We start from the raw sequence: 13,790 nt of genomic DNA on the forward strand, positions 1-13,790 counted from the left end.
GAATTCTGGGAGATACAATTCAAGTCGAGATCTGGATGGGGACACAGCCAAACCATATCATTCTGCCCCTGGCCCCTCCAAATCTCATGTCCTCACATTTCAAAATTAATCATGGCTTCCCAACAGTCCCCCAAAGTCTCAGCTCATTTCAGCATTAACCCAAAAGTCCACAGTTCAAAGTCTCATCTGAGACAAGGCAAGTCCCTTCCGCCTATGAGCCTGTAAAATCAAAGCAAGCTAGTTACTTCCTAGATACAGTGGGCATACAGGTATTGGGTGAATACAGCCATTCCAAATGGGAGAAATTGGCCAAAATAAAGAGGTTATGGGGCCCATACAAGTCCAAAATCCAGCAGGGCAGTAAAATTTTAAAGCTCCAAAATTATCTCCTTTGACTCCAGGTCTTACATCTAGGCCACACTGATGCAAGAAGTAGGTTCCCATGATCTTGGGTAGCTCCGCCCTTGTGGCTTTGCAGGATACAGCCTCCCTCCTGGCAGGTTTAACGGGCTGGCATTGAGTGTCTGCAGCTTTTCCAGGAGCACAGTGCAAGCTGTCAGTGGATCTACCATTCTGGGGTCTGGAGTACAGTGGTCCTCTTCTCACAGCTCCGCTAGGTAGTCCCCCAGTAGGGACTCTGTTTGGGGACTCTGATACCACATTTCCCTTCTGCCCTAGCAGAGGTTCTCCATAAGGGCTCCACCTCTGCAGCAAACCTTTGCCTGGGCATCCAGGCATTTCCATACATCTTCTGAAATCTAGGCAGAGGTTCCCAAACCTAAATTCTTGACTTCTGTGCAGCCACAGGCTCAATACCTGATGGAAGCTGCCAAGGCTTGGGGCTTGACCCTCTGAAGCCACAGCCTGAGCTCTACATTGGCCCCTTTCAGCCATGGCTGGAGTGGCTGGGACACAGGGCACCAAATCCCTAGCTGCACACTGCACGGAAACCCTGGGACTGGCCCATGAAACCAGTTTCATGGGCCTCCAGGCCTGGGATGGAAGGGGCTGCCTTGGAGGTCTCTGACATGGCCTGGAGACATTTTCCCCAGGGTCTTGAGGATTGACGTTAAGCTCCTTGCTCCTTGTGCAAATTTCTGCAGCCGGCTTGAATTTCTCCTCAAAAAATTGGTTTTTCTTTTCTACTGCATTGTCAGGCTGTAACTTTTCTGAACTTTTATGCTCTGTTTCTATTTTAAAACCGAATGCTTTTAACAGCACCCAAGTCACCCTTTGAATCCTTTGCTGCTTAGAAATTTCTTCCACCGGATACCCTAAATCATCTCTCTCTAGTTCAAAGTTCCACAAATCTCTAGAGCAGGGGCAAAATGCTATGAGTCTCCTTACTAAAACCTAACAAGAGTCACCTTTACTCAAGTTCCCAAAAAGTTCCTCATCTCTGTCTGAGACCACCTCAGCCTGAACCTTATTGTCCATATCACTATCAGTATTTTGGGCAAACCCTTTCAACAAGTCTCTAGGAGGTTCCAAATGTTCCCACATTTTCCTCTCTTCTTCTGAGGCCTCAAAACTGTTTCAACATCTGCCTATTACCCAGTTCCAAAGTCGCTACCACATTTTCAGATATCTTTTCAGCAACGCCCCACTCTACTGGTACCAATTTAGTAGATTAGTCAGTTTTTACACTGCTGATAAACACATACCAAGACTGGGAAGAAAAAGAGGTTTAATTGGACTTACAATTCCACATGGCTGGGGAGGACTCAGAATCATGGCTGGAGGTGAAAGGCACTTCTTATGTGGTGGCGGCAAGAGAAAAGGAGGAAGAAGCAGAAGTGGAAACTCCTGATAAACCCATTAGATCTTGTGAGACTTATTCATTATCACAAGAATAGCATGAGAAAGACCGGCACCCATGATTCAATTACCTCACCTGAGTCCCTCCCACAACACGTGGGAACTCTGGGAGATACAATTCAAGTTGAGATTTGGGTGGGGACACAGCCAAGCCATATAAAATAGGACAGCATACAATTAATGAGAAAAAGTTACAAGATAAGACCAACTAAAGTAGAAGGAAATAATCAAGGTAAAAGCAGAAATCAGTGAAAGGGGAAGTAAGCATAAGAATCACAAAACCAGTTGGGTGTTTGGAAAAAGAATGAAATTGGTAAAACTCTTTTGAGACTGGTCAAGAAAATAAGGGGGAAGAGCACAGCTATCAGGAAAGAAAAGGGAGAAACAAGCACAAATGATGTTACGTCCGCTCTCGTGCTGCTGTAAAGAAATACCCAAGATGGAGCCATTTAAACAGAAAATAGCTCAGGGTTATGCAGGTTGTACAGGAAGTGTAGTGACTTCTGCTTCCGGGAGGACTCAGGAAGCTTGCTATCATGGCGGAAGGCAAAACAGGAGCAAGTACGTGTTACATGGTAGGAGCAGGAGCAAGAGAGACAGCAGGGGGAGGTGTCACACATTTTTAAACAACCAGACTCATGAGAACTCACTCGCCACCATGAGGACAGCACCAAGTGGATGCTGCTAAACCATTCCTGAAGATTCAGCCCCATGATCCAGTCACCTTCCACCAGGCCCCACCTCCAACATTAGAAGTTACAATTTGACATGGACTTGGTGGGGACACAGATCCAAACCATATCATATGCAAACATCCAAAAGATACAAAGAGGATATTGTGGGGGGACTGGATATTCACACAGTGCTCATGCAGTAACAGCACCTGGCTAATTCAATACAAAGAAAAGATGGCACCTTCACAATGGAGTAATTTGGAACAGTGCCCTGACCACATGGTCAAGATGAACATCACCAGTCATAAGACAAACCAACATGGAGAATCTGCTGAAGTCATGCCCCAAGAAGGCCAGCACATCTACTACAGAGTAGTCCTGCCAAAAATGTTAAACCTACCTGAGTCTAATCACAAGGAAGACATTCAACAAACCCAAGTTCAAGGGCTTTCTGACAACAACTGCACTGGTTTAAAGCAAATTTTAAACGTTGCTTTAAAGCACACTTTAAAGGACACTGAAGAGACTTGACGGGCCGGGCACCATGGTTCACGCCTGTAATACCAACATTTTGGGAGACCCAGCTGGAGCTCAGGAGTTCCAGACCAGCCTGGGCAACACAGTGAAACCAAGTCTCTACAAAATATATTTTAAAAATTAGCTGGGCATGGTGGTGCGTGCCTGTAGTCCAAGCTACTCAGGAGGCTGAGGCGGGAAGAGAGCTTGAGCCTGGGAGCTCGAGGCTGCAGTGGGCTGGGTTCACGACACTACACGCAAGCCTGGGTAACAGAAGGTGACCCTGTCTCAAAAGAGACTTGACAACGAAGTGCAAAGCATGATGTTTGGTTGGAAAGAGAATTTTGTTAGAAAGCAGCTATGAGGGATACTATGGGACCACGGGGACAACTGGAAAATGTTTCATGTGATCATACAGTAGAAAATTGTGTGGTCTCAATGTTACATTTCCTGAGTGTGATGACGGCATTAAGACTTTGTGAAAGACCATGCATTCTCGTAGGCGATACATGCTACAGTATTTAGGGATGATGGATCTTAATGATTCAAATGGATCTCAAATGATTCCACAAAATAATGGAAAACATGCACACACACAGAGAAAGACAGGGGATGGGTTGGAGGGAGGGATAAAGCAAATGTGAGAAAATGTTAGAAACTGGAGGATTCAGTAGAAGAATATACGTATGAGTGCTCCTTGTGCTTTCCCTGCAACTCTTGTGTGGCTTTGAAATTTAAACAAATGCAATCTGAGATGAAGGGGGATATTATGGACCATTTTATTCCAGTCAGTTTGAAAACAAAGAAAAAGGTCGCCAATCGCTAGGAAACAAAACCTACCAAAACTGACACAAGAAAGAACAGCCAGCCTGAACCGTTCCAGAATCATTACAGAAAGATATGAGTAGTCAAAGGCTTTCCACTAATAAACTCCAGGATTCCCCACCACATTCTGAAAAACACCCTAGGAATATGTCTCTTCCATTTGACACAAACTCGTGCAGAAAATTGAAAAAGAGGAACAATCCTCAACTCACTCTATGAGCTTGGCATAACCTCGATACCAAATACTTCAAGGATACTTAGAGAAACATTGCAAGCCAATCACATGCTCATGACATAGAAGCAAAAATCAGAACCAGAATCTTAGCACACAGAAGCCTACAGGATATAAAAAGGAAAATACCTAATGTGGCATGACAAATATTAGCTTCATCCTAGAAATATGAACTTAATTTCCCTTCAGAAAATAAAATGCTGTAATTCTCCACATTAACAGATTAGGGGAGAGAAACACACTCTTCATAGTCACAAAATTATTGACTAAGTGTCAATTTCCTTTCGAGATGTATTGCTGACATTTTTTTTTCTAAAAAGTCAGGACTATTGGGCTATAACTTACACACAGGTCTATGGGATTTTCTAAATGCATACAGCTGTGGAAACACCAGCACAAGATATATAGATACAGAGCATCACCATCCCCGCCAGGTTCCCTCACGCCCTCTGGTAGTGAACTCCTGGTCTTAACCCTCAGACCCTGGCAACCACCAATCTGTTTTCTGCTCCTATAGTTTTGCCTTTTCCAGAATGTCATATAAATGGAATCACACAGTAGGTAGCATGTGCATTTGGCTTCCTTCAGGGAAAGACATTCTGACCGCAACTCTCCGAAGCTGCAATGTACAGATTCATGACCTGGGTAGTAGTTACCTGGCTTGATCACCTTATAACTATTTGTCAAATGGCCAACTTCTGAGTTCTCTCCGTGTGTGTGTGTGTGTGTGTTTGTATGTGTGTATGTGTGTGTGTGTATTGTTTCAAAAATATAATTTTACATTTAACTGCCTCTAACTTTTATATCTTGGTGACGGTTATTAAATGGAAATTATTAATCCTTTAAAAGAAAGTGAGTGATTATTGGAAAAGTCAGCAGAGTGATTACTTCTGGAGGGGTGTGCAAAAGAGGAAGTAGTGATCGGGGTGGGGCCAGCAAGAGGGCTCCAACACCCTGCCAGCCTTCTGTTCCTTGCTCTGCATGGTAGTGACCTGGACTTCAACATTGCACAACCACAGGGGAGCCGTTCATGCTGGATCATCTGAACTGGGCACCCTGGATTCCTGCATATAATATTTGCATGGCCACCCAGGTGGCCACAGCCTACGCGGCTGTACCTGGCAAACATGAGTGTTGCCTTCATCCTTCAAGGAAACGGATGATGAGAAAAAGTGTGGAAGAAAGGAAGAGATCTTGGCGTGCAGGTTGAGGACAGATGGGCATAAGGTTGTCCGAGTTCACCCAGGATTGTGTTCTAGGCGGGCTAAAGTTCATCCTGTTACTCACCATGACCACTATGATCCTATGATTACCATCTCACATTCCTGTGTGCCGTGCCCTGAGCCTCCACCACAGCCTGGACGGCCACCCTTGGGGACTCTGTCTGGCATGTGTGTGAGGAGACTCACACACCTTCAAACCCAGCTGGAGCCTGAAGGAGAGACGCTCTTTTCAGCCAAAGGAGTAAGAGGTCTTATCTGGAAATGTACCAGTGGGATCTCTGGCACTGAGTGCAGGTGGGATTCTGCTCAGGGCTCCGTCACTGTGGCTGAATTAAGGGGAGGCACGCAGCTTGGCAGACCTCCGGATCCCGTCTGAGCTGAGTGGCAGGACAAGGCAGGAGGGGGTCTAAGGCTCTCCAGGCAGGACCCCACATTCCTCTTGGTGAGAGAGGAGACTTGAGGGAAAAGCAAGAGGGAGGCACTGAATGAGGGGAGGGGTTTGACCTCCTCTCCACTGGGGCCCAAATGGATTCCTCTAATCTGAGGAGCCTCAGATTCTGCACTTATTTCCCATAGAACCGGAAGCCTCCGCCCGACCATAGCCTGGGGTATACATGTTACAGCCCCATTATTGTGCAGAAGGTGGTCTGAATATGGAACCGAGGTGGCGTGCTGAGAGGCGGGGCTGGCAAATTCAGCCACCGAGGAATGGGTTCTCGCCTTCCACGACTCCGTCCACGGGCTTCTCCCCTTCCACACCCTGTTGACCATGGCCCATGGCCCCCGGGGCAGTGCCTGGGGCTGGAGTTCTCACCCAACCAGAACCTGCGTAGATGTCTCCAGTGGCAAAAACCCAAGCTGGAGAGTTCCTGACAGATGTCCTCCCCAGATCCCAGCCCGCTGTGTTATCCTCCCAAGAAACAACCATCTGTGTCAGGGTCAAAGCCTTGGCCCAAGGAATCAAGCCAACCATCTCAGGCGAGGGGTTTGAGGCAGATAGCATGGATCCCTACCACAGCTGGTTTCCAGCTCTGAGCCCTGTGATTGGCCCACCACCTGCGTGATGGTCCCCCTCACTGAGCTCACACCACGGGCCCAGCAGGGAGACACAGAGAGAGTATGAGGGAAGGCAGGCACCGAACCCGACCAGCTGTCCCAAGGCAGTCCCGCTTTCCCGCTTTCCACCCTCACTGTCCGTCCTGCCCGTGTCTTTGTTAGCTGGCGTCATGGCACCCTCCCACGGGAGCTCCCCACTTCCTAGATGAGGCACCAACCAGCGACTCTGAGGTATTATCACTGCACCCACACATGGGAGTGCTGAGACATCCCATCCATCCCGCGGAGGATCGGGAGCCTACTGTGGCACCTCCAGCATTCTGACAGCCCCAACACCCATCCCTGTGTTTGGGGACCTCCCATTCGTCCCACTCTACAGCCTTCCAGGTCTTGTAAAAAGTGGATCCCAGCCCTGCTTTTGCTCATTCCATCCTTCAGGTATCCTTTATCACGGCCTCCACTCTGTCAATTAGCCCTTTCTCCCTCAAGGGACAGCACCCATGATTAATTTGATTCCCAAGCAGATGCATGCAGGGGCACATGCACACATACACACGCTAACCTTGAATGGTATCTGCATTTCTATTGTCTTCGTCTGTTCAACTCCCAGTCTCTTGGAGATGGGAGCTGGCAGAACATACACACACCCCCTCACTGGAACCAGAATCTGTGCCCGAATCTGGGGCCTGCCCAGCCCAAGATTCTGGCTGAAGGAAGCAGGTGATCCCAACTGTCAGGGAGGGTGAAGGAAGAACAGGGAACCCAAGGAAATCTCGTGTGACCTTGAGAGGTGGTCTGAAAGACTGACCAGGGATATGGAAATATCACGTCCACGAAAATCTGAGACTTGCCCTGGAAGGCAGCTTGCCATTTTCAAATCAAGGGTATGGAGTCGACTGGCTGCAGAAGGGGCTGTTGGCCGCCTATAGGACACCAAGGTTGAGAAAGCCACCTTCCGTGTAGCAGTTCCTACCAGGTTGGCCCGCAGGCACCAGAACAGACTCAGTGCCCCCACCTCCAACCAAGAGTCTACCCTGCCCTTTTCTTCGGCACTCCATGTACCTTCCCTTTGGCTCAGCCACCCACAGGGATGTGGCTTCTGCCTCCACCTGGCTACTGAAACGGAAACGAAGGAGGAGACCTGATGGGATTTGGTAACTGAGGTTCAAATATGAGGGCTAAGAGGAACTGAGGATGCCACCTGGTTTCTGGCCCAGATGACCTGACCATGTGTGTGGTGGCACCAGAGGGACATAATGGCCCCAGAAAGAGGACTGGTTTCCTGCGTGGGAGGATAAGCTCCAACGTGTTCCTCAACAGCACGGAAATAACCATGCAGGAAAGACCACCGGCGTCAAGCCACGTGGGAGAGCAAGGATGCTCACAACGGAAAGGACAGTGACAGCGTAGAACCGGGACAGTGAACTGCAGGAGAAAAGGAGAGAAAGACCAGGGTTCTAGGAGGGCATCAGTTCCTGTAGAAGGGGAGGGAGAATAGCGTGAAGAAGGGGACTTGTGAGACCCCGAAGTAGGAGAAGAAGAAGTGGGACCATGAGCAAGGCGTGTAAGGGAAAGGCAGGAAATGCTGCTGTGGCCAGGCAGGGCCCCCACAGCACCTAGACCCAGGGTACTATGATGAGCCCGAGTGCAGGGCTGCTGCTCAGAGGTCAGCCCAGTAGTCCCGTAGGGAGAGGGCCAACCACATAGCGCCAGGGGAATTGTTCTTCAAGCGCCAGGGAAGAGAGCAACACACCAAATCCCCCAACACTCCCAACAATCGCAGAGAGGGCAGACCACAGACAACAGACCACAGAATATAAGAACGACTTTATTCCACACTGCTTTGAACTGCGTTGGGAAGGGGGCAAATGCAGAGGAAGAGAAAAAGCCCTGGCTAAGGAGGATAAGGAGGAAACTCGCTTGGCTGCAGCTCTGGAGCTCCAAAGGTAGCAGCTGCTCATCTTGTAGGAAGATGCTGGCTCCAACCTGTGAAACAGAGCAGGCTCAGGGACTGGCCCCCAGCCAGGGCCAGCCCACAGCCCTCCTAAGCTACCAGGATTGTGGGAAGGGGCATGGTGTGTGCAACACTCACTTCAAAGGTCCTGGAACTTGTCAGTGAAGGACTGCATGGCCGCTGAAACAGAGAGGCAGAACCAGGCACTCCAGACCCAGGGAAACAGAAGCCCATCCCCTGCCCCTATGGGGAACCACCTAGCTCTGCAACCAGAAACCCCACCAGCCCTGGGACTAACTCACCCACCCATCACCTGAATTAAATGTGGAAGTGCCTTCTAAGCGGGAAAGTGGTTCTCGGGTGCTGGGGCATACCAGAACTGTTCAGAATGTGTTTCAAAGACAGATAAGCCAGCCAGCAAGCAAAAACCATACAAGCTCTACCAGGCAGCAGTTAAAGGGAAAATACATGCAGTATCTCTAACCGTCCTAAGAGAAGATCTCTGGGACTCATGGACAAAGTGTACACGGAGTTCAGATGACACATTGCTGTCTGTGCACACCCCTAGCTGGAAAGGCACAGAAGGCTCCAGGGCCAGGGTTTGCTTGGTTCTCTTCCCCAAAGGAAAGTCAGTCCCAGTGATGCTTCCTGTATCTGAAGCCCACCCCTGCCCCCGGCACCTGCAGAAAGACATTGCTGTCCATCCCTGCCTCAGCCAGGGCACCGTCATACTTAGTTGCTGTGTAAGGTCCTCAATTTCCCTTTGCAGCTGGATGCACTAGACTAGCAGACACCTGAGGAAGAAAAATGGTTAGTCAATTCTGGCCTGCTCTGTCCCCGGCCTCCCTCTCTCCCCCAGCCCTTACAGCCCCCATAGCCTGCAGCCCAGTGGTGAGGTGGGTTGGCACAAAACCCTCAATAGAAAGGAGGCACCCTCTCTCCATGGGGTGCGGAAGGTGGAGGTGGGGGGTGGGGGGACACAGAAGTCAGTTTAACCTGGACACGGATCCCACCATCTAGTGTGGACCTCTATTTCTAAGAGCCACACAAAGCATTACCGGAGGACAGCCCTGGGCTCCCAGGGGCTGCTGCTGCCTTTCCGGTCTTGGGGGATGGATAGGTGGCTGCTGGTCACCTGAAAGAGAACACAAAATCCAGCTTCCAAGCCTCCCAGTGAGGTGGAAAAGGCCTAGAAGGGTCTAAAGTGAGGCACCATCACCCTCTGCTGTCAACACGTTGCCCCTGCTCTGCCCAGCAACTCCGACCCTCCCTCTGGGACTGTCTTCCCTGTTCCCCAGTGTGAACCCATCTGCACCTGTGGCCCCCTAGCGTTGTGACTCCGGGTTGGACTCCAGCAGCGCCGCAGCCACAGCCAGGCCCTGGGAGGGCCAGTGTGGCTGAGCAGGACTTAACAGAAAAGGGCTCATTACCACCGAAAGACTCCTTCCAGAGCTGGAGTGTGGGGCGCTGCTCCAAATCGCCCCCCACCACACAAACCCCACTTAGGATGATGTGGCTTAAAGCCAGCCCTGTGGATACCCCGTTTTTGGTAGTGCAGCTGCCTGGGTGGGCAGTGAAGCCTGGGAACAAGGCTGAGCCCCCAGAAGCGACAGAGCCAGAGGTTTCCCTCCCGACCCCTCTCCCCTCCACTCCTATCAAACCCGCAAGACTCACAGGAAGGTGCATGGCATCTGGGCACGAGGCCTCCCAGGCTGCAGGCCGAGGGCTCTGAACTTCCCAGAATTTGGAGAGTTCTGATGTTGGGGTCGCCACTGCTGAATTCTCCATGACGCACAGACAGGCGAGGCAGCCCTGGCCTGTGGGTGGGAAGCTAAAACAGAAATTTCTGAGTCAGGCTGGCGGTGGGGGTGGGTGGTGAGTACATGTTGGGAGGGATTGTGGTAAGATGGAGACTCCGTAGCCTAATCTCATTAGCACTTTCTCCCTTAGTCAGCCCCAGGCCAGGAGGCAGAGGCCAGCCAGGGAAAACACTGGGTATACTGAGATAGCCTGGGCCGCCTGCCAGGTGGCTCAGGCAACAGCTAAGGAAGGAGGAATCAGGAAGTTGATGAGCCTAGGTGCCCCAGCTTGGCAGCCCACACTTTAAGAGCTCACCCCATCCAAACCAGCTGCCAGCCCTGCCTTCCGTCCCAGCTCCTCCATGGAGGAGGAAGCAGGGCCCCTGCCGAGTGTCCGGAGGCATGCCGGTCACATACCAAGTGGTCCCCTTAACGTGTGCCCCTACGACGAAGACCCCGATCGGGCATTCTAGTGTCCCTGGGCTCCCGATGACAACCCTGGAGCAAGGGACAGAGGGGGCATGGCTAAACAGGCGTGTGCTGGAAGAGAGGAGGCGTTGGGGGAGACCAGAGGAGTAGGAGGGTGAAAAGGGAGAGGAGAGCAAGAACTCCCAAGGCCTACTTCCGTGGGCCCTTGGGACCTCATCTCTATTTGGGTCATTATCTTCTCTGGCCGCAGCCTGGGACTCCCTGGTCTTCCTTCCTGCTGGTTTCTTCCCAGGGCTGCTGTGCTTAGGCTTTTAGGGTTTCGTGGACATCCCCTGCGGCCGCACACCAGACAATAGCGGGAAGGTGGCCGGTTCTGGGGGAGTGGCTGAGAGCCTCTCTCCGCAGGCAGGAAAGGCTCTTCCCGGGGCCAGTTGAGAGGCACCCCGTAGGGACTTCTTCTCCTGGGCTATCTTCCTCCTCGAAGGGCCCCGGGGCAGGGCCCCTGCAGCGACAGCTCCTGAGCAGCTGGGCCTGACCTCCACCTTTCCCCAGGCCCTGCTCTGCATTTTCTTCTGGCGAGAGTCCTCCAGCTCTCCCATAGCCGGCCTCTCTACGACTGGAGTGAGTCCGCGGGGAGCAGAGGTCAGGAAAAGGGCAGGTAACTCTCCTTGCAGTGGAAGCTTGCCTGTCTGGATGTGTCTGCTGTCTTCTTGGGGCTGCCGGGCTTGGCCTGGCTTCCTTCGTTGCGGCGAATGCCCACCCTCATCAGCGGTAAGTCGCTGCTCTCATCTGGGGAATCGGAGTCGTGCCCCGCAGGGCCTTTCGCGGAGGGCTGCTGGGGATCCACGTGGCCGCTCAATCTGCTCTTCGAGCCGCTTTTCCGGGTTCTCCCAGGCCCGGCCTGGCCCAGGACCACTGAGGTGGAGAGGGCCTGCAGAGGCCTGCTCCCATTCTCCAGGGGTGGGGCCCAGGGCGCCTCTCCCACTGGGATCGACCTCCAGGTCCGCCCAGATGTCAGCGGACCCTTTGGCAGACGCTGGGCGGCGGCACGATGGCAGCTGCTCGTCAGCCAGGTAGGACGAGTAGTCCACACAGTCCCCTTGGTTGACGACTGGGGTGTCAGGCCGGCCTTCCCAGCCCCAGAGCACCACCCTTCCCTGCTCTGTCAATTTGCTCTCAGACCCGAAGCTGAAGCCCTCGGGATCTGTGAACCCGCTCTTGCCCTCGCCCTCGCCCTTGCTGCTGTGCAGCACCCCCAAATCGAGATCGTGGTCATTCCCGTGGCCCCAATGGGCTCCTGAAGTGGCCGTGCCAGCGCCAACCTGCTCGCCACCCTCTGGCCCAAAACCGGCCCCCCAAACGGACACCTCCTCTGGGGAGCTCATGGCGCCAGTCCAGGCAGCCTGGGCTGTGGGGAGACGGTCGTTCTGGTAGCGGTGGGAGGGAAGAGCCAAGCCCAGCCAAGCCCAGCCAAGCCCAGCCAAGCCCAGCCAAAGGGGCCACGCGAGGAACAGCAAGGCCTGCAGGTCACCGCCGTCCTCTCCCTAGGCGGCAGTAGGAGATGTCCCTGACATCGGTGGCTTCTGTGCACCCGGGAAGCCTGCACCATGCCTTCTCATTTGTCCACCCTCTGCCAACAAGCGCTCCCTTTGTTTGGCGGGGCCTCTGGGCTTTAACCAATCGGGACACGGGCTCTTGGTTTGCCCCGACGCCTGTCATTTGACTGGGTGGCTGCGCTCAGGTCGGGTCTTGAGGCCAGGGTGCATTGGAGCTCTCCATCCATCTCTTTCTTCCTGTCCTGTCGCCTCTGGCCAGGCACCTACTTTCCAATGAGAGCCACATCTTTGAGCCCCAGTGTCCCATCTGTAAGGCAGGGGTCAATGGGAGAGCCACCCCCAGCTCATCAGCTTGGGAGAGTATATGTCATGATGCACGCCAATCACCCGACGCACAGAGGAGCTTCAAGCCTGTGTTCCACACTAAGAGGTAGCACCCGATAGGAACATGGACAGGGAGGCCCACAGTCAAGAAGCAGAAGTTTCAGGGTTGTTTCTGCTAGTGCTGCGAAAAACCCCGTGTCATTTTCCTAGGGACTTGAACCTATAACGGCGTTGAACCTATAACGGCTTTGGGTAGCACGGACGTGTTAACCGTCTTCCCGACCGTGAGCATGGGATGTGTCCCCATTTATTTGTCTTCTGAGTCTTTCATCAGTGTTTGGTCGGTTTCATTATGCACACCTTTCACCTCCCTGGATAAATGTATTCCGAAGGGTTTTGTTCTTTTCCTGGTATTCTAAATACGTTGGTTTCCCGCGTGTCTTTTTTGGATAGTTTGTTGTTAGGGCATAGAAATGCCAGTGATTTTCGCATGTTGCTTTTCCATTCTGCAATTTTGCTGACTTTGTCTATTGGCTTTGAACGTTTTTTGGTGCAGTGTATGCTAGGGTTTTTTTCCATGTGAGATCATGTCATCTGCAGGCAGAGATAATTGAGCTTCTTACTTTCCAATTTGGATGCTTTTTTTTTTCTTTTTCTTAGAATAGGTGATCAAATCGGCACGTGGCTGTGTGCCCACAAGGGTTGATTGGCATATGGGTATGGTGGTTTGGCAGGCCAGAGTTTTCCCACCTCTCCCAGCCTCCCCCACCCCACTGTCATTTATTCAACGAAGCCGGAAGTCCAACCAATGGTCTAGGATACCCCAAAGATGCTCTCCATCACTCACCCTAAAGGTGCAAACTAAAATCAAAACTCAATTTACACACGGCAGGTTTGTGACTCTTAGAAAGCTTAACCATTCTGGGGGTAGGAGAGGTCCTGAGCAAACCAGTGCATTTGCTCACTTGCTGGGGGAAAGGGGGAGGGTGGCCACTTGGGAGGGTAATTTGGCAGGATCCATGAAACTCAACTTATGCATCATTCACTATGTGCCTGGCTCTCTTCTGGGCCTTATCGCTACATGTTAACTCATACTCGGGACAGTTTTAGGTGGAAGTGCCTGCTATTGCCACCTTCTTACAGGTGGAGAAGTGGGCACAGAGAGGTTCAAGGCTTGCTCAAGGTCATTCGTTTGGCTGGTAAGTGTCAGCTGCAGGTCACGAACAAGGCAGGTGGGCTCCATGGAGTTCGTGCTTAGAGCTGAGCCTCCTAAAACTGCAAAACACATTTGCAAGGGTGTTAAATCTCACGATACCAGAAAGTGCCCGTAGTCGAGTAGACTTGCTTATCTAGTCATATATTCCAGTCCCTTGATCCAGCCTCT

The 13,790-nt window shown here is 51.8% G+C and overlaps 1 pseudogene; it reads right to left on the reverse strand.

Annotated features, from left to right (window-relative positions):
• Positions 1 to 8,437: 8,437 nt before the first annotated feature.
• LOC100431755 (uncharacterized protein CXorf49-like) lies at positions 8,438 to 11,911 on the reverse strand (annotated as a pseudogene).
• Positions 11,912 to 13,790: the final 1,879 nt, after the last annotated feature.

Source organism: Pongo abelii, chromosome X, assembly GCF_028885655.2.
Source record: "Pongo abelii isolate AG06213 chromosome X, NHGRI_mPonAbe1-v2.0_pri, whole genome shotgun sequence".
Taxonomy (NCBI): domain Eukaryota; kingdom Metazoa; phylum Chordata; class Mammalia; order Primates; family Hominidae; genus Pongo; species Pongo abelii.